Below are 26,996 nucleotides of genomic sequence, written 5' to 3'. Positions count from 1 at the left end.
TTATAAAAACGCCTCTCCCTTTCTCCCCAACGCCAGTGCTGAACTCGCTGATCCAACAACGGCCTTATTAAAACTCCTCTCCTGTTCTCCCCACTCCCAAGGCTGAACCTCAGCTTGTCCAACAAGGCTTCTATTAAAACTCCTCTCCTTCTCTCCCACTCCCAGGTGCGAACCTCAGCTTGTCCAACAAGGCTTATTAAAATCCTCTCCTTTCTCCCACTCCCAGGTGCTGAACCTCAGCTTGTCCAACAAGGCTTATTATAAACTCCTCTCCTTCTCTCCCACTCCAGTGTGAACTCACTTGTCCAACAAGCTTATTAAAACTCCTCTCCTTCTCTCCCATCCCAGGTGCTGAACCTCAGCTTGTCCAACAAGGCTCTATTTAAAACTCCTCTCCTTCTCTCCCACTCCAGGTGCTGAACCTCAGCTTGTCCAACAAGGCGTTATTAAAACTCCTCTCCTTTCTCTCCCACCTCCAGGTGCTGAACCTCAGCTTGTCCAACAAGGCTTTATTAAAACTCCTCTCCTTCTCTCCCACTCCCAGGTGCTGAACCTCAGCTTGTCCAACAAAAGGCTTTATTAAAACTCCTCTCCTTCCTCCCACTCCCAGGTGCTGAACCTCAGCTTGTCCAACAAGGCTTTATAAAACTCCTCTCCTTCTCTCCCACTCCCAGGTGCTGAACCTCAGCTTGTTCACAAGGCTTATTAAACTCCTCTCCTTTCTCTCACTCCCAGGTGCTGAACCTCAGCTTGTCAACCAAGCTAATAAAACTCCTCTCCTTCTCTCCCACTCCCAGTGCTGAACCTCAGCTTGTCAACAAGGCTTTATTAAAACTCCTCTCCTTCTCCCCATCCCAGGTGCTGAACCTAGCTGTCCAACAAGGCCTTATTAAAACTCCTCTCCTTCTCTCCCACTCCCAGGTGCTGAACCTCAGCTTGTCCAACAAGGCTTTATTAAACTCCTCTCCTTCTCCCACTCCAGGTGCTGAACCTCAGCTTGTCCAACAGGCTTATTAAAACTCCTCTCCTTCTCTCCCACTCCCAGGTGCTGAACCTCAGCTTGTCCAACAAGGCTTTATTAAAACTCCTCTCCTTCCTCTCCCAGTCCCAGGTGCTGAACCTCAGCTTGTCCAACAAGGGGGGGGCAATCTGTCCGCGTGCCTCCATGCTTGCGTGCCTGCCTGCCTGAATTTGCACATGGCAACCATAGCCCCTTAGACACAGGGCCACTTTTCCTCAGTTTAGTAAATGTCAACCATGCATGAAAAAAAGTTTCATGATGGAATTTCATTACCATCGTGTAATGATTACAAACACCATTTTGTAGTCAAATTTCGATTTTTTTCCCCACATCCTAACACGAGCTTCATCAATGAAACACTGTGATTTAATAGGGCCTATAATAACTAAACATCCTAGACCAACAATGCATGTTTTGGGTTTACCTGAGACTGTTCTCTCTGTGTTTCTCCAAAGGCTTATTGGTGTTGTACCAACGCATCAATCAAATCAATCCAAATCAATGAATTGTCATGTCATTCATCCGTTTCTTGGTAACCATCCATGTATTATATCTTTGCAGCCAGCGTCAATCAACATTGACAATGTTCTATGGTTCTGAGATTTCACACTACTTTTGGCAAAGGGAAAAAAAACTGTTATGTGGGAGTGTCTAGCGTGTCCCCATATTACCCAGGGGAACAAACCATAAGTGCATGTGTGTATGTGTGCATGCGTGCATGTATGTGTGTGCATGTGTGTGTTTGAGGATGGGAGTTGGAGGCGACACAGCCCTGGACCCCCTGTGCCGGTCTCGCCACACTTGGTGCCCGCTGCGACAGGTGTAATTAGGTGTCTGGCTTTTCTATTTTCTGCCCCGCTACACTTGTCCTACAAACACACCACCATGCCATGCTGCCATCTCAGAGAGTGATAGAGCAAAACAACATAGAGTCCACTGAATAACCGACTTCATTCAATTGTTTGATATCAAGAAGAGGTGTCTGAGGGTGCAGTCATATTTTGGGGACTGGGCTTTACTTACTTACTAACCTTTGCCTGCTTGCCATAGCTGTTTAAAATCACATGATGCACACTCGATGATGTCATCAGTGGCTCCTTCTATTGTTATTTTGAAACAATAAAACCTGCTGTTTTCACATATGTTGACGTTGCAGTGGTGCTGGAGATGATCAATTTGATGTTGAACATTTTAGAACGTTCCCTTTTAAGTTTGCAGGCTAAGGTTGACCTTCAAAAATTACGAGCACACAAATCTACACACGACACTCCCCCATTTCAAGACAACCTACAGGAGACACATCACAACACCTCATGTATCATCCCACAATAGCACAAATAACTCAATAGTATAACATAGACTGTTTATGGTCGATGCGGACTCTTGCGTCAACCATGAGTTGCATGTTAGCGGGCATGACACTGGTGAGATGATTGTGTGTCAAATCACAACACTCACCTCGCATGATGACACAGTACATGGCCAAAAGTATGTGGACACCTGCTCGTCGAACATCTCATTCCAAAATCATGGGCATTATTATGGAGTTGGTCTCCCCTTTGCTGCTATAACAGCCTCCACTCTTCTGGGAAGGCTTTCCACCAGATGTTGGAACATTGCTGTGGGGATTTGCTTCTATTCAGCCACAAGAGCATTAGTGAAGTCGGACACTGATGTTGGGCGATTAGGCCTGGCTCGCAGTTGGCGTTCCAATTCATTCCAAAGTTGTTTGATGGGGTTGATGTCAGGGCTCTGTGTAGGCCAGTCAAGTTCTTCCACACCAATCTCGACAAACCATTTCTGTATGGACCTCGCTTTGTGCATGGGGACATTGTCACGCAGAAACAGGAAAAAGCCTTCCCAAAACTGTTGCCACAAAGTTGAAAGCACAGAATCATCTAGAATGTCATTATGCTGTAGTGTTAAGATTTCCCTTCACTGGACCAAGGTGCCTAGCCCAAACCATGAAAAACAGCCCCAGACTATTATTCCTCCGCCACCAAACTTTACAGTTGGCACTATGCATTGGGGCAGGTAGCATTTTCCTGGCTTCCGCCAAACCCAGATTCGTCCGTTGGACTTCCAGATGGTGAAGCGTGATTCATCACTCCAGAGACTGCGTTTCCACTGCTCCAGAGTCCAATGGATGCGAACTTTACACCACTCCAGCTGATGCTTGGCATTGCGCATGGCGATTTTAGGCTTGTGTGCGGCTGCTCGGCTGCTCGGCCATGGTAACCCATTTCATGAAGCTCCTGATGAACAATTATTGTGCTGACTTTGCTTCCAGAGGCAGTTTGGAACTCGGTAGTGAATGTTGCAATGGAGGACAGATGATATTTACACGCTACGTTCTTCAGTACTCGGCTGTCCCATTTTGTGAGCTTGTGTGGCCTACCACTTCGCGGCTGAGCCGTTGTTGCTCCTAGACGTTTCCACTGCACAATAACAGCACTTACAGTTGTTAATGTAGTATGTATATGTGGCGTAGTTGGCTGGCTCACCCCTCCTCCAACCTCCATCCATCCCAATGGTGTTACAATGAAATCCCCACTAAGGAGTTACCAATGGGTAGTATAATTTAAGATACAGTATAGTGCTATAACGCTAGGCTAAACCTTAAGATAATACGAAGGTTAATCATATAGCTCAAATAGTGGTGGACAATTCTATTTCCTAGATCTATGCTATGTTGGCTATTATGCTGAATGTGTCATTTTAATTCAAAGATCAATTTCCATTGCGTGGCTACTATAGCCCATAGGGAAAAAGAACGACTGTACAGCCAACTTGGTTCCTGGATATATTGTAAAGTGGAATTCTGAATAGGATTAATACCCACTCACAAACACCCTGTGGATAGATAGTTTCTTCCGTTGGGATGCTCTTTATCTGGTGATAAGTCAGTCAGTCAATCAGTTGTCTATGCAGCTAATGACAGAGAGTATATTGGCTTCCCCTGTAGGAGGAGCACTTGTTCATTGCCAAACGTGTGTGGATGGACACACGCACGCACGCACGCACACATGCACGCACACACACACACACACACATTCTTGTGCAGCTAATCTTGTGGGGACATACAATTCAATCCCATTCAAAATCCTATTTTCCTTAACCCCTAACCCTAACCCTTACCCTTACACTAATTCTAACCCTAACACTAATTCTAACCTTAACCCTAAACCCCCTCGAAATAGCATTTTGACCTTGTGGGGACCAACAAAACGTCACAGTTGTCACATTTTTTTTGCCTTTAATATTCTTGTGGTTTCCACGCAGACGCGCACACGCAGACGCCACACACACCCACACACACACACACACACCACAACACACCACACAACACACACCACACACACACACCACACACACACACACACACAACACACACAGCACAACACCACACACACACACACACACACACACACACACACACACACACACACACACAAACATACACAGTCTTGGTGAAAAATCCTTTTCTTTAGATCTCTCATTAGACTTCCTCCATCCCAGTGTTTTCTTTAACTTAATTATGCTGTAATTATGTTAATCATGTAAGGGCCCTCTTGTTGGCTCTTTAATAATTCTAAGTGTGGTGCTCTTAGCCAAATTGACTGGGAGGTGTGTCCACGGCGAGATAACGGTAGATGACTGAGTCGAGATCAAATGGTTAATCTGGCTTCCTCTAACTGTCTAATTACATGTGATGTCATACTGTAGATGCAGTAGGTCTGCTGGATTCTACAGTACTGGACTGTATGCTATTGTTCCTGTATCTCCAAGCATAATGTTATGAGAGCTACATAATATACAGTGCATTCGGAAASTGTTCAGACCCCTTGACTTTTTCCAAATTTTGTTACGTTACAGCCTTATTCTAAAATTGATTAAATAATTTATTTTCCCCCATCAATCTACACACAATACCCCATAATGACAAAGTGAGAACAGGTTTTTAGAATTTTGAATTATTTTATAGAATTATTTTACCAATAAAAAACAGAAATACCTCCTTTACATAAGTATTCAGACCCTGAGCTCACATCCTCCTTGAGATGTTTCTACAACTTCATTGGATTCCACCTGTGGTAAATTCATTTGAATTCATTTAAATTCAATTTGGAAAGGCCGACACCTGTCGGTTGACAGTGCATGTCACAGTAAAAACCAAGCCATGAGGTCGAAGGAATTGTCCGTAGAGCTCCGAGACAGGATTGTGTCGAGGCACAGATTTGGGGAAGGGTACCAAAAATGTCTGCAGCATTGAAGGCTCCCAAGAACACAGTGGCCTCCATCATTCTTAAATGGAAGAAGTTTGGAACCACCAAGACTCTTCCTAGAGCTGGCCGCCCGGCCAAACTGAGCAATTGGGGGACAAGTGCCTTGGTCAGGGAAGTGACCAAGAACCCGATGGTCACTCTGACTGAGTTCTAGAGTTCCCCTGTGGAGATGGGAGAACCTTCCAGAAGGACAACCACCTCTGCAGCACTCTGCCAGTCTGGCCTTTATTGTAGAGTGGCCAGACGGAAGCCACTCCTCAGTAAAAGGCACATSACAGCCCACTTAGAATTTGCCAAAAGGCACCTAAAGACTCTCAGACAATGATAAACAAGATTTTCTGGTCTGTGAAACCAAGAATGCCAAGCATCACATCTGGAGGAAACCTAGCACCATCCCTACGGTGAAGAATGGTGGTGGCAGCATCATGCTGTGGGGATGTTTTTCAGCGGCAGGGACTGGGAGACTAGACAGGATCAAGGGAAAGATGAATGGAGAAAAGTACAGAGAGATCCTTGATGAAATCCTTCTCCAGGGCGTTCAGGACCTCAGACTGGGGCAAGTTTCACCTTCCAACAGGACAACGATCCTAAACACACAGCAAGACAACGCAGGAGTGGCTTCGGACAAGTTTCTGAATGTCCTTGAGTGGCACAGCCAGAGCCCGAACTTGAACCCGATCGAACATCTCTGGAAAGACCTGAAAATAGCTGTGCAACAGAGAAGAATGGAAGACACTCCCCAAATACAGGTGTGCCAAGATTGTAGCATCATACCCTGTAATTGCTGCCAAAGGTGCATCAATAAAGTACTGAGTAAAGGGTCTGATTACTTATGTAAATGTAATATTTCATTTGTATTTTTAATACATTTGCAACATTTTCAAGAAATCTGGTTTTGCATTGTCATTATGGGGTATTGTGTGTAGATTGACGAGGATTTTTTTTTTTTAATCCATTTTAGAATAAGGCTGTAACGTAACAAAATGTGGAAAAAGTCAAGCGGTCTGAATACTTTCCGAATGCACCGTACTGGGCCTTGTACGGGTGCTTCATGTAGAATGGGATTTACACACACACAAAAATACATAAAAAGGCATATATATAGTACACTGTATACTGTATGTGGCAAGCAACACGACCACACGCACCCACGCAAGCACCATCACACACAACAACACCACACACACACACACACACACCATGCAGATATTATAGATTTTTTTTACCAATTTGCATTTGACCTTTCACTTGAGGGCTTTTACCATGCTGTGGCTAATATTTTTCTCTGACTAACATCAGTCAAACCATTAGCAGTCTACACGTTATGGTGTAATTTCTAAAAACATAAAAGGCAGCAAATCAATTAGAAAGGGGGGAATTCATGTTTTGGCGTCAACTCTGCTATTACAGCAGTGACATATTTTATCAATGTAGCCAGGTCAATGACAGGTCAATGCCAGGTCAATGACAGGTCAATGTCACATCCCTGGTGGTGAACATCACCTTATAAGGGACCAGAATAAACTGGGCCACTAGGTCAATAACAAAATCCCTTCCCTGAGAAAATCTGACGCTCAACGTTGGGACTGGTGGTCGTGTATCCCATGGATTCATTTACATGTTTTTGGATTCTCCTGCAGTGTGGGTGTGTGTGTGTGTGGGGGGGGGGATGGTGTTTGTGTAATTTTGTATGAACACACACACACACACACACACACACACACACACACACACACACACAGAACCAACAACCCACCCATCATGTCAAGGTACTGCACTCATAACAGCAACAACAACCAGGTTTTTGCCTTTCCGAGCCAAGGCCTGTGTAAAGGATTAAACCCAGCGTTTAGAATAAATCACCTTTAACAGTCAACATCCACAGCTTCATTAGGAAATGCATCGCCGACGTTGTCCCCACATTGAAGGTTCACTGCTTTCCCAATCAAAAGCCCTGGATTAACACTGAGGTTGGGACAGGGCTACTGCTCACAGGGCTATCACAGAAAACCCTGAGGCTACGGCTGAGGACAGGAACAAGTAAAAGAAGTCCCACTACGACTTCCGCAGAGTCATCAAACTAGCAAAAGGACAATACAGGAATAAGGTGGAATCATATTACAAAGGCTCTGACACCTGCTGCATGTGGCAGGGGCTACAGTCCATTACGGATTATAGAGGAAGACCCAGCTGTGATCTGCCCAACGATGCCTCTCTACCAGACGAACTCAATGCATTTTATGCACGCTTCGACAATAACAACACCATGCCGTGCGAGAGGGCTCCCACCAACCCAGAGGACTGGGTGATCTCAAATGCCGACGTGAGAAAAGTCTTTAATCAGGTCAACACTCACAAGGCCACAGGGCTGAACGGTATTCCAGGGTGTGTTCTCAGAGCATGCGCAGATCAGCTAACAGGCTTATTCACAACCATTTTTAACCTCTCCTTGTCCCAGTTTGTAATCCCCACATGTTTTAAGCTGACCACCATCACTCCTGTTCCCAAAAACTCTAAGGCTTCATGCCACAATGACTAAAACCCTGTAGCACTCACATCTGTAATCATTAAGTAATTTGAAAGCCTGGTTATGGCACACATCAACTCCATCATCCCAGACCCACTCCAATTTGCACACAGCTCCAACAGACGCAATCTCAATTTCACTCCACACTGCCCTCCCCCACGTAGATAACAGGAACACCTATGTGACAATGCTGTTCATTGACTACAGTTCAGCGTTCAACACCATAGTCCCCTTCAAGCTTGTCACAAAGCATAGGACCTTGGGACAGAACACCTCTCTCTGCAACTGGATCCTGGACTTCCTGACGGGCCGGCCCCAGGTGGTGAGGATAGGGAACATCACCTCTGCCACGTTGACTCTCAACACGGGGGCACCACAGGGCTGCGCGCTTTGCCTACTCCCCTCCTGTACTCCCTGTTTACCCACAACTGTGTGGCCACGCACGACGCCAACACCATTATCAAGTTTCCTGATGAGAAAGTGTACAGGGAGGAGGTCAGTGACCTGGCAGTGTTTTTGTATTTATTAAGGATCCCCATTAGTTCCTGCCAAGGCAGCAGCTACTCTTCCTGGGGTCCAGCAACATTAAGGCAGTTCCATATAATTTAACATTTTACATGACATTACATTTCATAACACTTTTCACAACACGTTAAGTGTGTTCCCTCAGACCACTACTCTACTAACTCATATCTACAATACAAAATCCATGTGTATGTGTGTGTAGACTGTGTGTCTTATCATGTGTATGTGTGTGTAGACTGTGTGTCTTATCATGTGTATGTGTGTAGACTGTGTGTCTTATCATGTGTATGTGTGTCTGTGTATGTGTGTCTGTGTGTGTGTGTCTCTTCACAGTCCCCACAGTTCCATAAGGTGTATTTTTATCAGTTTTTTGTATCTGATTCTACTGCTTAAATACCACCTGATGTGGTATAGAGTTCCATGTAGTCATGGCTCTATGTAGTACTGTACGCCTCCCATAGTCCCATGTACACCTCCCATAGTCCCATGTACGCCTCCCATAGTCCCATAATCTTGTGGGGTATGCATGTGTGTCCAAGCTGTGTGCTAGTAATTTAAACAGACACCTCGGTGCATTCAGCATGTTAACACCTCTTACAATATCAAGTAGTGATGAAGTCAATCTCTCCTCCACTTTGAGCCATGAGATATTTACATGCATATTAGTGTGGTCCCGGGATAACAACTTCTCCCTCAACGCCAGTAAGACCCAGGAGCTGATCGTGGACTACAGGAAACTGCTAGGGTGAGCACGCCCCCATCGTCACTGAGAGGGCTGGAGTGGAAAGGGTTGGGAGGTTCAAGTTCCTCGGTGTCCACATCACTAAGGACTTAAAATGGTCCACACACGCGCACGTCGTGAAGAAGGTGCAACAGTGCCTCTTCCCCCTCAGGAGGTTGAAAAGGTTTGGCATGGTCCCTCAAATCCTTGAAAAGTTATACAGCTGCACCATTGAGAGCATGTTGACTGGCTGCATCACTGCTCGGTATGGCAACAGCACTGCCCTTGATCGCATGGCGCTACAGAGGGTGGTGCGGACAGCCCAGTACATCACTGGGGTTGAGTTCCCTGCCATCCAGGACCTCTATATCAGGCGGTGTAAAAGGAAGTCCTCGGATAATTGATAGACTCCAGCCACCCAAGCCATGGACTGTTGTCTTTGATTCTCACGGCAAGCGATTGACCCTTGTATTTTTTGTACTGTCTCTATGCATTCTCACAGAACTCTACACACTCACACACACTGACACTCCAACATGCAAATGCACACACACACTTCATTTTCTCACACACACACAAAACGTGCACACATATTTATACTGACTCCACACACGCACACGCACACGCACACACACACACACACACACACACACACACACACACACACACACACACACTCATCATATACGCTGCTGCTACTCTGATTATCATACATCCTGATGCCTTGTCCCCTTACCCCTTAAATATCTACCCCATCACTCCAGTATCCCTGCACATTGGAAATATGGTATTGTAACTGACCCTGTAAACTACCTGCCCTCCAGGACACCTACACCACCCGATGTCACAGGAAGGCCATAAAGATCATCAAGGACAACAACCACCCAAGCCACTGCCTGTTCACCCCGCTATCATCCAGAAGGCGAGGTCAGTACAGGTGCATCAAAGCAGGGACCGAGAGACTGAAAAACAGCTTCTATCTCAAGGCCATCAGACTGTTAAACAGCCACCACTAACATTTAGCGGCCGCTGCCAACATACTGACTCAACTCCAGCCACTTTAAAAATGGGAATTGATGGAAATTATGTAAAAATGTACCACTAGCCACTTTAAACAATGCCACTTAATATAATGTTTACATACCCTACATTACCCATCTCATATGTATATACTGTACTCTATATCATCTACTGCATCTTGCCATCTTATGTAATACATGTACCACTAGCCACTTTAAACTATGCCACTTTATGTTTACATACCCTACAGTACTCATCTCATATGTATATACCGTACTCTATACCATCTACTGCATCTTGCCATGCCGTTCTGTACCACCACTCATTCATATATCTTTATGTACATATTCTTTATCCCTTTACACTTGTGTGTGTGTATAAGGTAGTAGTTGTGGAATTGTTAGGTTAGATTACTTGTTGGTTATTACTGCATTGTCGGAACTAGAAGCACAAGCATTTCGCTACACTCGCATTAACATCTGCTAACCATGTGTATGTGACTAATAAAATTTGATTTGATTTGATTTGTATATAGGTTCTTACTTTCTTTAGTTTATATTTGTATTTCTTGTGCGTATTTGTTGTACATTATATTATTTTTAGTTCTACATTGATATTGATAACTGCATTGCTGGGTTTAGAGCTTKCAAGAAAGGCATTTCACTCTACTTCTGCACTTCAAATTAAAACCTGAAACTTTTCAATATGAACGGAGCCCCTTCCCTTTCTCCAGCCTGCAACCTTGGACCCCTGACACTGTTCCAGACCAGAGGCAATATCGCCAAATGAAGACCTCAACCCACAAACGCTCTAAAATTGCCGCACACGCACACCCACACAGCCTCACAGATCACCGGGGGAAGGCACGAAAACTGTGATGCATTCATCAATCAAGGATTACAAAATGTTGGAAGTCCCATCCCACCTGAGCCCAACTCGTTTAGTCGGATTGTACCAATTAGTTTCGATTGGGTCCGGCATTTGCTCTCGATCAGTAGTTCCCAAAGCAGTACTACACAATGGTATTCCCCAGAAATAATGTTTTGAACATAAATGCACTGTAATTTAAGCTCTYAAACTGCAAATGTTTTTCTCTGCATCATCGTCAAATGTATAGAATTGCACAGAATTAGCTTTAAACCCGCAAAAACATTATCTCTGAGAGGGGCCTTCACAATGCAGAAGTCATAGTAAAACTGCTTGTATGCTATTCTTCAGGCATTCTTAAAGGAAAACKCCACCTCAAAACAATATTTTGGTATTTATTTCATTAGTCCATTGTTAATATAGTCCCAAAATGTTAAGCTTGTCAGCAATCAAGTTTTYAAGATATGTAACTTTCAAAGTACAGAAATCATCCCAGTATGATGCATCAACAATGGACTAATTAAGAAAATACCAAAAGATAGTTCTTGGGTGGAATTTTCCTTTAAGTAGGAGTTGTGTTCTGATATTATGAGGGGTCCCTGATGAATTTGCTTTCACAAAATGGGTCCCTGATGCCAGGGGTGGACTAGGACCAGTAATCGTCCCTGGCATTTCTAACACACCAGCCCATTTTTTCCCTTGAGGCCCCCATTATTAGCCAAATAATGACAATTTTGCAAAAAACTAAATAGTTTTTGGGCTAAAAATGGACCAGCCCATCTGGCATTTGCCAGAAATGCCAGATGGCAAGTCCGCCCCTGCCCGACGCAAAAAAAGTTTGAATTAGCTAATCTGCTCCAGATTACAGGTAGATGTATACATAGACCCATGTATATATAGACCCTGAAACATTCTGTATAACAACAAACTGGGGCTCAAACCAAACCACTTACTTGCTGTATTGGGGCAAAGAAACAGAATGAACCAAGCAAGGACCATGCATCAGAAGAGGTTAGCTCAGGACTAGGCAAGAATACAGAGAAAATAGATATGTTGGGGTAGCCTTCGGGGCCTTGGAGGTGCTGAGGCCTGAACGACAAGGCAGCAGTGTAGCCCCATAGCTCCCTAAGGAGGCAGCAGTCAACACTATTAGAAAAAAGTGCTATCTAGAACCTAAGAGGGTTCTTTGGCTGTCCCAAAAGGAGAACCCTTTTTGGGTAGAACCGTTTCTGGTTCCAGGTAGAACTCTGTGGAATGGGTCCCAAAGGGGTTTCTCAGGAACTAAAATAATTCTTCTTCGAACCAAAAATGATTTTTCAAAGGGTTCTCCTATGGGGAGACCATATCTTTCTAAGAGTGTAGCCCATGCCTGCCTGCCTGCTACCCTTTCTGAGACCCAGGCCCTGCCTGCTACCCTCTCTGAGACCCAGGACCTCCATTATTCCCTCTCTGAGACCCAGGACCTGCCTGCTACCCTCTCTGAGACCCAGGACCTCCATTCTTCCCTCTCTGAGACCCAGGGCCTGTCTGCTTCCCTCTATGAGACCCAGGGCCTCCCTGCTTCCTTCTCTGAGACCCAGGGCCTGTCTGCTTCCCTCTCTGAGACCCAGGGCCTCCCTGCTTCCTTCTCTGAGANGCCTCCCTGCTTCCTTCTCTGAGACCCAGGGCCTGTCTGCTTCCCTCTCTGAGACCCAGGGCCTCCCTGCTTCCTTCTCTGAGACCCAGGGCCTGTCTGCTTCCTTCTCTGAAACCTAGGGCCTGTCTGCTTCTCTCTCTGAGACCCAGGGCCTGTCTGCTTCCCTCTCTGAGAACCAGGGCATGTCTGCTTTCCTCTCTGAGACCCAGGGCAGCATAAATATAACCTGAACTAAATCGCTCATCACAGTGTGCAGTCATGCTTACCCACCACAAAACACTTTGACTGGATCATGTTAGAAAGATATGTTAGGAAGACCTTAAATAACCCTGATATATACCAAGGCAGAATAATTAAGGTTGTCAGACTATAAAGACTTATGACTTGTATCTTTCTGTTGTATCAATGTTTCTCAGAATTGGCCATCCGTTGAGTAACAAGCTACCAAGCTAAAGCTCACTAACCCTCTTCCAAATCAAAATATAAAATATAAAATAAAAGTAACAAATAATTAAACAGCAACAGTAAAATAACAAACGAGTCTATATACAGGGGGTACCGGTATAGAGTCAATATGCGGGGGCACCGGTTAGTTGAGGTTATATGTACATGTAGGTAGAGTTAAAGTGACTATGCATAGATTATACACAGAGAGTAGCAGCAGCGTAAAATAGGGGTCTGGGTAGCACTATGATTAGCTGTTCAGGAGTCTTATGGCTTGGGGGTAGAAGCTGTTAAAAAGCCCGTTGGACCTCGACTTGGTGCTCCGGTACCGCTTGCCATGCGGTAGCAGAGAGAACAGTCTATGACTAGGGTGGCTACAGTATTGGACAATTTTTAGGGCCTTCCTCTGACACCGCCTGATACAGAGGTGCTGGATGGCAGGAAGCTTGGTCCCAGCGATGTACTGGGCTGTATGTACCACCCTCTGTAGTGCCTTCCGGTCAGAGGCCAAGCAGTTGCCACAGCCAGGCGGTGATGCAACCAGTCAGGATGCTCTCGATGGTGCAGCTGTATAACCTTTTGAGGATCTGAGGACCGATGCCAAATATTTTAAGTCTCCTGAGGGGGAATCGGCTTTGTCGTGCCCTCTTCACGACTGTCTTAGTGTGTTTGGACCATGATAGTTTGTTGGTGATGTGGACACCAAGGAACTTGAAGCTCTCAACCTGTTCCACTACAGCCCCGTCGATGAGAATGGGGGCGTGCTCAGTCCTCCTTTTCCTGTAGTCCACAATCATCTCCTTTGTCTTGATCACGTTGAGGGAGAGGTTGTTGTCCTGGCACCACATGACTAGGTCTCTGACCTCCTCCCTATAGGCTGTCTCATTGTTGTCTGYGATCGGCAAACTTGATGGTGTTGGAGTCATGCCTGGCCATGCAGTCATAAGTGAACAGGGAGTACAGGAGGGGACTGAGCACGCACCCCTGAGGGGCCCCCGTGTTGAGGATCAGCATGGCGGATGTGTTTTACCCTTACCACCTGGGGGCGGCCTGTCAGGAATTCCAGGATCCAGTTGCAGAGGGTGGTGTTTAGTGCCAGAGTTCTTAGCTTAGTGATGAGCTTTGAGGGCACTATGGTGTTGAACTCTGAGCTGTAGTCAATGAATAGCATTCTCACATAGGTGTTCCTTTTGTCCAGGTCGGAAAGGGCAGTGTTGAGTGAAATAGAGATTGCATCATCTCCGGATCTGTTGGGGCGGTATGAAAATTAGAGTGGGCCTACAGTTTCTGGGATAATGGTGTTGATGTGAGCCATAACCAGCCTTTCAAAGCACTTCATGGCTACAGACATGAGTGCTACGGGTCGGTAGTCATTTAGGCAGGTGACCTTAGTGTTCTTGGGCACAGGGACTATGGTGGTCTGCTTGAAACATGTTGGTATTACAGACTCAGTCAGGGACAGGTTGAAAATGTCAGTGAAGACACTTTCCAGTTGGTCAGCGCATGCTCGGAGTACACGTCCTGGTAATCCGTCTGGCCCTGCAGCCTTGTGAATGTTGACTTGTTTTAATTGTCTTACTCACATCGGCTACGGAGAGCGTGATCACACAGTCGTCCGGAACAACTGGTGCTTTCATGCATGTTTCAGTGTTACTTGCCTCGATGCGAGCATAGAAGTAATTTAGCTCGTCTGATAGGTTTGTGTCACTGGGCAGCTCGTGGCTGTGCTTCCGACGAGAGTCAGAGCCGGTGTAGTACGATTCAATCTTAGTCCTGTATTGACGCTTTGCTTGTTTGATGGTTTGGAGGGCATAGTGGGATTTCTTATAGGCTTCCGGGTTAGAGTCCCGCTCCTTGAATGCGGCAGCTCTAGCCTTTAGCTCAGTGTGGATGTTGCTGTAATCCATGGCTTCTGGTTGGGGTATGTACATACGGTCACTGTGGGGACGACGTCGTTGATGCACTTATTGATGAAGCCAGTGACAGATGTGGTGTACTCCTCAATACCATCAGAAGAATCCCGGAACATATTCCAGTCTGTTCTAGCAAAACAGTCCCGTAGCTTAGCATCTGCTTCATCTGACCACTTTCTTATTGACCGAGTCACTGGTGCTTCCTGATTTAGTGTTTGCTTATAAGCAGGAATCAGGAGGAAAGAATTATGGTCAGATTTGCCAAATGGAGGGGGAGGGAGAGCTTTGTACACGTCTCTGTGTGTGGAGTCAAGGTGGTCTAGAGATTTTTTCCCTCTGGTTGCACATTTAACATGCTGATAGAAAGGAGGTAAAACTGATTTGAGTTACCCTGCATTAAAGTCCCCAACCACTAGGAGCGCCGTCTCCGGATGAGCACTTTCCTGTTTSCTCCTGGCCATATACAGCTCATTGAGTGCGGTCTTAGTGCCAGCATCGGTCTGCGGTGGTATATAGACAGCTACGAAAAATATAGATGTAAACTTTCTTGTTAAATAGTGTGGTCTACAGCTTATCATGAGATACTCTACCTTAGGCAAGCAAAACCTTGAGACTTCCTTAGATTTCGTGCACCAGCTGTTGTTTACAAATATGCATAGGCCGCCGCCCCTTGTCTTACCAGAGGCCGATGTTCTATCCTGCCGAAAAAGCTTAAAACCCGCCAGCTGTATGTTAATCATGTCGTCGTTCAGCCACAACTCGGTGAAACACAAGATATTACAGTTTTTCATTCCCGTTGGTAGGATATACGTGCTCRTAGTTCGTCTATTTTATTATCGATTGATTGTAAGTTGGATAATAGGACCCATGGTAAAGGTAGATTACCCTCTCGGCGACGGATTATTACAAGGCACCCGGACCGTCGTCCATGATACCTCTGTCTTTTCCTCCTGCGAATGACGAGGATGAGGGCCTAGTCGGGTGTCTGGAGTAAATCCTTCCCATCCGACTCGTTGAAGAAGAAGAATTCCTCCAGTATGGGGTGAGTAATTGCTGCCCTGATATCAAGAAGCTCTTTTCGGTCATAATGACACGGTGGCAGAAACATTATGTACAAAATAAGTTTGTCTCTCTCTCTCTCAAAGACTGAAACAACTCCCCATAATTTAATTTAGAATAATCAGTGAGCTCAATGAGCTCAAACAAAGTCATAACAGAAAAACTTTTTATAACAGAAAACATGAACATTGTCATATCATTATCATTCTGCCACATGACAGTGAATAATGTGTGTGTCACAGCACTAACCATATCCCATCCTTTTTTGGGGACGCATCCCTCTGGATAATGTGGTCACGTTCTTGCTATATCATTCATGCAATGCTTATTGCATTACACACACTTGTGGCTACAGTCCACACCGACTCTGGAGCAGTGTGACTCAGGGTGCCTAGGGCATCCGTGTCTGCTCCGAGACACAGGGCACAGAAGGCCTTGACGGTCACACACACAGGCATGTGTGCTGTGAGTGTTTGTGTGTGTGTGTGTGTACAGCATGTGCAGTGTGTGTGTGTGGTGTGTTGGGCGTGTAGGGTGAGCGGGAATGGTTGGCGCAATCCCTCGTGAAACCTTCCCAATATGTTACAAGCCGCTGCTTACCTACAGATGACTCTGGGTTGAACTGTTTAGTCACAGGACTGACCATTTACCTGTTTAGTCACAGGACTGACATTTCACCTGTTTAGTCACAGGACTGACATTTCACCTGTTATCACAGACTGACATTTCACCTGTTTAGTCACAGGATGACATTTCACCAGTTTAGTCCACAGGACTTGACATATTACCTTGTTAGACGACAGGCTACATTCACCTGTTTAGACACAGGACTGACATTTCACCTGTTTAGACACATGATTGACATTTTACCTGTTTAAACACAGGACTGACATTTCACCTGTTTAGTCACAGGACTGACATTTCACATGTCGCTTTAGGGGACGGCCCTGGCTACACGTGACAAAATAGGAGCCTTTGAGTCAGTCTCATGTCATGTGGTGAGGGATGCAGCCTACTTTCTGTGCATGTTCTATGTTCTGGGTTTAAACTTGTCTGCCTCGATTGTTTTGCATAATCCTGCTAGGGCTTGGATAAAGGATAACACAATCTAATGTGTATAGTGTATAGTGTAGGTAGTGGCCATATTAGAATGGAGAGAGGGGTTATACTTCTCCAATAGCATTTTCACATTACAACTACCAACCCGAACCATGCTATGCTGGCTCGGATATTTTCTTAACATATTCGTTACCAGGTCAGCCCAGCACAGCTCAGTTTGGCTCAGTACTGTTATGATTGTATATTTGTGTCAGTGTCTTTGTTTGGAGAAGAGAGGAGAGTAAATTATGTTTTAGTAGGTAACAATAAACATAGTGGAGGAGAGTCTATTGCCCAAGCCTGCCACAAAACACACAGCAGTCAATAAAGGTGCCCAGTGAACCATAAAGACAACTCTTCCAGTCCACTTGAGGCTTTTTATAATGAAATGATGCACTTAGAAAACATTAAGCGCCCATGATAGTTAACGATGCCATTTAGCTTGATTCATACGCCTCTGATTGGTAGAAATGTGTAGTGTGAATAACATGGCTCCTAAAGACAGAGAGGGACATTAATAGACCTCAGAATTATAAGCAAGACATCTTCGCCTTAAAGCTTTATTTTAAGCTTTCATTAAACAGCGCTGTTTTGTTTTTCAAGATTCAACATTTTTGAGTTGTTTGGAATTAATTAAACCAAATACAATTCTGGGGATTTGACACGTATTATGTCTAAAATTCTAGCTCTCTCTTGACAACAAGCTTCTCAACCTTAAGAAGTTACACACATGCACAACCTCACGTCCTCCCCCAACATCGCCTCCTCACGTCCTCCCCCACCATCGCCTCCTCACGTCCTCCCCCACCATCGCCTCCTCACGTCCTACCCCACCATCTCCTCCTCACGTCCTCCCCCACCATCTCTCCTCACGTCCTACCTAACGCCACTCTACATCTCTCACGTCCTCCCCCACCATCTCCTCCTCACGTCCTCCCCACCATCTCCTCCTCACGTCCTCCCACCGACCACGTCCTCCGCCTCCTCACGTCCTCCCCACCAGCTCCTCCTCACGTCCTCCCCCACCATTGCCTCCTCAGTCCTCTCCCACCATCTCCTCCTCACCGCACGCGCGTACCTCACATCTCATTCCTCACCGTCCTCCCCTCCACCATTCCTCCTCACGTCCTCCTCCACCATTCCTCCTCACGTCCCCGGCCCACCATCTCCTCCTCACATCCTCCCCCACCATCCTTCCTCACATCCCTCCCCACCATCTCTCCCTCACGGCAATTTCCCTCTCCATCGCCTCCTCACGTCCTCCCCCACCTATCGCCTCCTCACGTCCTACCTCACCATCTCCTCCTCACGTCCTCCCCCACCATTCCTCCTTCACATCCTACCCCACCATCTCCTCCTTCACATCCCCCCACCAATCTCCTCCTCACGCATTCCCCTCCATCGCGCTCCTCACGTCGCTCCCCACCATCGCCTCCTCACGTCCTACTCACCATTCTCATCTCACGTCCTCCCCCACCATTGCCTCCTCACATCCTCCCCACCCTCTTCCTCCTCACATCCTCCCCCACCATCTCCTCCTCACGCATTCCCCTCATCGCCTCCTCACGTCCTCCCCCACCATCGCCTCCTCACGTCCTCCCCCACCACCTCCCCCTCACGCATTCCCCCTCCATCGCCTCCTCACGTCCTCTCCCCACCGATACATTCCACTTGCATTCTTAGACTAAATAGTAGTGAAAAGTGACTTGATCCATGTTCATTTAGTGTCCAGTCTGCAGCACCCAGTGAAAGGTTATAATACCGTATAGTATAAGACCCAGCATGTCTGGTGACCAAACCTAAACCAAGGCTCTCCCCAAGCCATCCCAGTCGCCAGCCACCACATCCACCTCCTGGGTCTAGACCACCCAGTCCCAACCATCACCACAGTGCCCAGCCACCATATCCAACCACCTGGGTCATATCGCATTCCATCACAGTCCAGCATCACCACAATCCCAGCCACCATATCCACCCACCTGGTCCTAGACACCCGTGGGTCGGGTTTGGAGAACTGGGGGGTTTGTGCAGAGTGTTGGGTGGTGTGTCGACTGGCCCCAAGTTTGGTGTCCCAGTCCCAGCCATTGCACCCAGGTCTGCACTTTTGGATGGAGGCAGTACCTTTTGTGAAATTCTGTGAGGTGGCTAGGACTTTGTGAGCCTAGAAGGTTGCACTGGCTTGGAACCTGGAAAACTTTGGTTTGGAACCGGTGGTGAATGTGTGTGACATGTCCCATGAAGGCCCCACCCATATCCTACCCACGCCTGGGGTGATTGGCTGGACTGGGGGAATGGTCTAGGAACCCAATCGATTTGTAGCAACCAATCCACCCTAGTACCCTGTCGGTGTGGTGGATCACTATCCCTGCCTCTATTGCCGATTTCTTCACCACTAGTCCCTCCGGAATGATGTGGCTTGTTTGGACTGTGGCCCGTTCGTGATTTGACCTTGAGTGTCGTGTCTTGCCTCCAGGCGTTCTCTTTGGGACAAGTCTCCAACCCCTGTGGAAATATGCGCACCCCAGTCATCCAGTCTCTCTATCTCTTTGTTAGGGCCTGGGGACATTCCAGGACGCAGTCCAGTACCACAGGCCATATCACCACTGAGGCGTGGTCGAGAGGCGCCCGAGGGGCCACCCACATCCACCACCTGGGTCTAGGTTCTCACCCAGTCCCAACCATCACCACAGTCCCAGGCCACCCATGCTAGTCCAGAAACCCCACCACTGGTCTGGTAGCACCACCCGGATAATCTTCGGGCTGAGCGGCACTGTGATCACCAGCAGTCCCAGCCACCACTCATCCACCACTGGGTCCTAGCCCCAGTTCCCACCATCACCCGCCAGCCCAGTCAGTTCCACCCTGGCCTCAGACCACACCAGTCCAGCTATCACCACAGTCCAGCCACCACAGTCCACCACCTGGGTCTAGCCACCCGAGTCCCCAGCCTTTTTCACCACCGTAGTACCAGGCCGACCACATCCACCACCTGGGTCTAGACCCCAGTTCCCAGCTCATCACCACAGCCCAGCGAACCACAGCCACCAGCCTGGGTGCTAGACCACCCAGTCCCAAGGCCATCCACCACAGCCCACTCCACAGCATCCACCACCTGGGTCTAGACCACCCAGTCCCAGCCATCACCACAGTCCCAGCCACCACATCCACCACCTGGGTCTAGACCACCCAGTCCCAACATTCACCACAGTCCCAGCCACCACAGCCACCACCTGGGTCCAGGCCACCAGGAGATTTACATCCTAACGCTGCTTAGACGCAGACAGGGACATTTAATTAGTGCTTTAATTATATCCCATACCCTTCGCCAGTCCTCCCCCTCCTCCTTTCCCTGTCCCACTCTCATTCTCAACACGGTCTGTTTACCTTCACCAAGTACATCAATGTATAGTGAAACAAGCGCTCAATGTAGAATATGCTCCTATAACCACAGGTCTAGCATCATATTACTCTACTCTCAACCTTTACCATTATGGGAATAACAAATATCTGACAGTGTATCAGTGGTCAGGCAACTCTGAAGTCAGTAGTGGGCCTGGGCGGCCATCTTGGATGAGGTCAGATTAGTATGAGCTCACTGAGCAGGTAGCTCTGGGGTCATAGTGTCATCTGTTCTGCATAGCTAAATAGCTGCATACCTACCCTGGCTCTAGGTGGGGAGCAACATGAGTTGACTACTCACTATAAATAGACCATTGTCTCTACAGGCCCAGCGCACAGCCGCACGCACGCACGCACGCACATGCACACGCACACACACACACACACCCTTTGTCAACTTAGTAAAAGCCTCTGTGTTCTCTTATGTATATGATATAACGCCTTACAACCAACAGAATTGGAGCAAATATTGTTTTCATGCCTCCCACTCTCTCGATGGCTAGTGACATCTTGACAGAGAGGAGAAACAGCAAAATGTCAAGGGCAAAATACCAAAAGGGTTGACTTTCATGCACTGTTGATTGGTATTTCATCAACTCATACTTCCAGTCCTCTACGTCCAGACACTGTCTAGCCAATAGCCATGAGTCATCCAAGTACGACCAACCAATACCTTTGACCACAGACATTTTAGGATATCTTGCCAAACGAAATCTCAATATTGTGTTTGATAACATTTGACGTTTGACATTTGACTTGACATTTGAATCTGCTCCCGAGTCCAAAAAATAGTCCGAAACACTGTCGTCTGTATCCAAGCAAAGACTGTTGTGGCAACTGAATATGAAACTGCAACCAAATGCACACGCACGCACGCACACCCAAGCGCACGCACGTACACCCGCGCACACACTAACCTTCACACCCTGCGTGGTTACATTGCCCATCCATGCAAAATGAGAGCATTTTTGTGTGGATAAATCACATGAATGGTGGAAGGCATAAGCCTCAGGACAGTGTGGCCCACATTCTCACTGATTAACACAACCCTTTCTACCCAAAAACCTCCTAAAAACATGGCTAGTTCTCCTATGACTCATACGGTTACAGTTAGAACCAGTCTTAGCCTGTGGCTAGCCGCCCTAAGGGGTGATTTGAGACACATGATTCAGGATCAAAGTTATTCAAACACCTTTCGCTAAATGAATTTCAAAGCTTTATTTGGTAGTATGCATTAAACCACTGTGTTATTTGATTAGACTGTAGTGAGACTACACTGGCAGTACATTCTCACAGGAGTTACATTCTAATTTAAATTGGGGAATTATTTGGTGAGGGCTGTTTCTACTCTATTGTATTGTACTTGGATCGAAACATAACAACAACAACAACAAATCCTCTGAAACTATTGCCATCGGAAGCTTGTAAAGGAGTACCAGAAGAGGAATCTGGAACGAGAGTGCTGTACCATGGTGGGCTCCTGGTTGATACACAGTTAGTGAGGTGTGTAACGGCAGTCCTCCTCCTCTTCATCTGAAGAGGAGGAGTATTGAGGGAACCAAGGCGCAGCGTAGTGAAATGACATTTTATTAACGAAAAACACGAACTTGAATAAACTAACAAAAATAACAAACGGTGTAGACAAACCTATACGACGAACTCACATAAAACAAGAAGAACTCACGAATAGGACATTTAGACTACACAAACCGAACAAACCGTACAACAGTCCCGTATGGTGCAAACAATTACACAGACACGGAAGACAATCACCCACAACGAACACTGTGACAACGCCTACCTAAATATGACTCTTAATTAGAGGAACGCCAAACACCTGCCTCTAATTAAGAGCCATACCAGGCAACCCAAAACCAACACAGAAACAGAAAACATAGAGTGCCCACCCAACCTCACGTCCTGACCAACTAACACACATAACAAACTAACATAAATAGGTCAGGAACGTGACAAGGTGCTAACTGCTGCCAGTTGTGTCTGGGTATTAACACCTGGCATAGTTAAGTTACACAGGGCCATGGTCCAATGGAAGGGCACCACCTGACATGGAGCTTTAAAAAGAGACACTGGAGTCACGAACACATACATAAAGTAGCAGCCAGGTCACCCGGGACACAAGTCAGTATTCGGCGTTGGGAGATGACGTGGAATTCGTCCACTAGGGGCAACAGTGAGCGTTGTTACCTTCAAGTAGGTTTTGGTTTTGCTAGGGCATTGTGGAAGAGGATGGATGTAAGCATCTGCCTCTGATTCCAAAGGTCGCAAGTTTAAATCCGGCAATAGAAAGTTGTTTTTGAGATTCTTGTTTTAAGCCTATCCCAAACCTTAACCTTTACTGGAACAATTTGGAGTTAATGCCTACATTTAACCCTGACCTTAAACATGTGGAGTTAATGCCTAAACGTACCCTTAAACCCTTTGAAATTTGATGCCTGCAACAGTATCTCTACTCCGAATAACTCGTTCCATATCATCCCACAGATGCTCAATTAGATTGAGATCTGGGGACTGGGCAGGCCACTGCAGTAAACTGAATTCACTGTCATGTTCGTGGAACCTAGACAATCCTAGTCTTGTGCAAAACCAATTTGCAAATCGATACACTGTTGCTATGAAAGGATGCACTTGATTGGCAATGATGTTCAGATATCCTGTGGCATTCAAATGCTGCTCCACTTTTATCAAGGGGCCCAATGTGTGCCATGAAAACATACCCCACACCATCACACCACCAGCCTTTAATGTTGACATGCGGCATGATGGATGCATGTACTCGTGGTTTTCTCCACACCCTAATCAAATCAAACTTACCGTGAAATGCTTACTTACAAGCCCTTCCCCAACAGTGCAGTTCAAGTAGAAGAAAATATTTACCAAGTAGGCTAAAATATAAAGTTATAATAAAAAGTAACACAATAAGAATAACGAGGCTATATACAGGGGGCACCGGTACCGAGTCAGCGTGCAGGGGTACAGGCTAGTTGAGGTAATCTGTACATGTAGGTGGGGGCGAAGTGACTATGTATAGGTAACAAACAAACAGCGAGTAGCAGCAGCGTACTAGGAAGGGGCGTGGTCAATGTAAATTGTCCGGTGGCTATTTTTATGAATTGTTCAGCAGTCTAATGGCTTGAGGGTAGAAGCTGTTGAGGAGCCTTTAAGTCCTAGACGTAGAGCTCCGGTACCGCTTACCGTGCGGTAGCAGAGAAAATAGTCTATAACGTGGGTGACTGGAGTCTCTGTCAATTTTATGGGCTTTCCTCTGACACCGCCTATTATATAGGTCCTGGATGGCAGGAAGCTTGGCCCCAGTGATGCACTGGGCAGTACGCACTACCCTCTGTAGCGCCTTACGGTCAGATGCCGAGCAGTTGCCAAACCAGGCGGTGATGCAACCAGTCAGGATGCTCTCAATGGTGCAGCTGTAGAACCTTTTGAGGATCTGGGGGCCCATGCCAAATCTTTTCAGTCTCCTGAGGGGGAAAAGGTTTTGTCGTGCCCTCTTCACGACTGTCTTGGTATGTTTGGACCATGATAGTTCATTGGTGATGTGGACACCAAGGAACTTGAAACTCTCAACCCGCTCCACTACAGCCCCGTCGAKGTTAATGGGGGCCTGTTCGGCCTGTCTTTTCCTGTAGTCCACGATCAGCTCCTTTGTCTTGCTCACATTGAGGGAGAGGTTGTTGTCCTTGCACCACACTGCCAGTTTCTGACCTCCTCCCTATAGGCCTTCTCATCATTTTCTGTGATCAGGCCTATCACTGTTGTGTCGTCAGCAAACTTAGTGATGGTGTTGGAGTCGTGTTTGGCCACACAGTTGTGGGTGAACAGAGAATACAGGAGGGGACTAAGTACACACCCCTGAGGGGCCCCAGTGTTAAGGATCAGCGTGGCAAATGTATTGTTGCCTATTCTTACCACCTGGGGGCGGCCCGTCAGGAAGTCCAGGATCCAGTTGCAGAGGGAGGTGTTGAGTCCCAGAGTCCATAGCTTAGTGTTGAGCTTCGTGGGCACTATGGTGTTGAACGCTGAGCTGTAGTCGATGAACAGCATTCTCACATAGGTGTTCCTTTTGTCCAGGTGAGAAAGGGCGGTGTGGAGTGCGATTGAGATTGCGTCATCTGTGGATCTGTTGGGGCAGTACGCGAATTGGAGTGGGTCTAGGGTGTCTGGGAGGATGCTGTTGATATGAGCCATGACCAGCCTTTCAAAGCGTTTCATGGCTACCGACGTGAGTGCCACGGGGCGGTAATGATTTAGGATGGTTACCTTCGCTCCCTTGGGCACAGGGACTATGGTGGTCTGCTTGAAACATGTAGGTATTACAGATTCAGTCAGGGAGAGGTTGAACATTTCAGTGAAGACACTTGACAGTTGGTCCGCGCGTGCTTTAAGTACACGTCCTGGTTATCCATCTGGCCCAGCGGCTTTGTGAATGTTGACCTGTTTAAAGGTTTTGTTCACATCGGCTACCGAGAGTGTTATCACACAGTCATCCAGAACAGCTGGTGCTTTCGTGCATGCTTCAGTGTTGCTTGCCTCGAAGCGAGCATGAAAGGCATTTAGCTCGTCTGCTAGGCTCGCGTCACTGGGCAGCTTGCGTCTGGGTTTCCCTTTGTAGTCCGTAGTTTTCAAGCCCTGCCACATCCAACGAGAGTTAGAGCCGGTGTAGTAGGATTCAATCTTAATCCTGTATTGACGCTTTGCTTGTTTGAGGGTTCGTCTGAGGGCATAGTGGGATTTCTTATAAGCGTCCGGATTAGTCTCCCACTCCTTGAAAACGGCAGCTCTAGCCTTTAGCTCAGTGCGGATGTTGCCTGTAATCCATGGCTTCTGGTTGGGATATGTATGTACAGTCACTGTGGGGACGACGTCATCAATAATGCACTTATTGATGAAGCCAATGACTGAGGTGTTGTATTCCTCAATGCCATTGGATGAATCCCGGAATATATTCCAGTCTGTGCTAGCAAAACAGTCCTGTAGTGTAGCATCCGCGTCATCTGGATGGTGGGGGAGAGCTTAGTATGCATCTCTGTGTGTGGAGTAAAGGTGGTCTAGGATTTTTCTCCCCTGGTTGCATACATGACATTCAGGTAAAAATTTGGTAAAACTGATTTAAGTTTGCCTGCATTAAAGTCCCCGGCCACTAAGAGTGCTGCTTCTGGGTGAGCATTTTCTTCTTTGCTTATGGCCTTATAGAGTTGGTTGAGAGCGGTCTTAGTGCCAGCTTCGCTTTGTGGTGGTAAATAGACGGCTACGAATAATACAGATGAGAACTCTCTTGGTAGATAGTGTGGTCGACAGCTTATCATAAGGTACTCTACCTCAGGCGAGCAATACCTCGAGACTTCTTTAATATTAGACATTGCACACCAGCTGTTATTGACAAAAAGACACACACCCCCACCCCTCGTCTTACCAGAGGTAGCGTCTCTGTTCTGCCGGTGCATGGAAAATCCCTCCAGCTCTATATTGTCCGTTTCTTTGTTCAGCCACGTCTCGGTGAAACATAGGATGTCACAGTTTTTAATGTCCCGTTGGTAGAATAATCTTAGTAGTAGGGCATCAATTTTATTTTCTAACGATTGCACCTTAGCAAGGAGAATGGAAGGCATTGGGAGTTTACTCGCTCGCCTCCGGCTTCTCAGAAGGATCCCCGATCTGCGTCCCTTTTCCGGCGTCTTTTCTTCACGCAAAAGGCGTGGATCTGGGCCTGTTCCAGTGAACGCAGGATATCCTTCTCATCGGACTCGTTAAAGGAAAAAGTTTCTTCCAGTCCGTGGTGAGTAATAGCTTTTCTGATGTCCAGAAGTGATTTTCGGTAATAAGAGAAGGTAGCAGCAACATTATGTACACAATAAGTTAAAAAATAAGTTACGAAAATGCCAAAGAAATAACAAAATTGTACAATTGATCAGGAGACTGTAAAACATCAGCCATGTTCTTCGGTGCCATCTTAGTACTGTCCCATCAGCGTGAAACAGCAGGAACCACGATTCATCAGACCAGGCAATGTTTTTCAAATGATTTAGTGTCCAGTGTTTTCGTTCCTTAGCTCACCGCAACCACAGTTTCTTATTTTTTTGCTGAAAAAAGTGGAAGGTGGTCGGCTGCCATACCCCATTTGTGTCAAGGTACAAAGAGTTGTGCATTCTTTTATGGGTCTTTGGACACAAATGTTGTCCTGGACTGCAGGTGGCTAACTGTTGCCCATCTGTTGCTCTGCACAATTCATGTCAGCCTCCTTTGTCCTCATCAATTACCCATTTTCGACCACTGGCCTGCTGTTGGCTGGATGTTCTTTGGGTGGTGGACCATTCTTGATACACACGGGAAACTGTTGAGCGTGAAAAACCCAGAAGCGTTGCAGTTCTTGACACTCAAACCGGTTTGCCTGGCACTTACTACCATACCCCATTCAAAGGCACTTAAATCTTTTGTCTTTCCCATTCA

General features: G+C 46.6%; 1 protein-coding gene across 3 annotated transcripts in view; it reads right to left on the bottom strand.

Annotated features, from left to right (window-relative positions):
- scn5lab (sodium channel, voltage gated, type V-like, alpha b) overlaps window positions 1-26,996 on the bottom strand; it is a 195,832-nt gene that overhangs the window by 49,329 nt on the left and 119,507 nt on the right. The gene's annotated exons all lie outside the window — the stretch shown is intronic.

This window comes from Salvelinus sp. IW2-2015, linkage group LG27 (genome assembly GCF_002910315.2).
Source record: "Salvelinus sp. IW2-2015 linkage group LG27, ASM291031v2, whole genome shotgun sequence".
Lineage (NCBI taxonomy): Eukaryota > Metazoa > Chordata > Actinopteri > Salmoniformes > Salmonidae > Salvelinus > Salvelinus sp. IW2-2015.
This window is presented reverse-complemented; position numbering and strand designations above follow the sequence as displayed.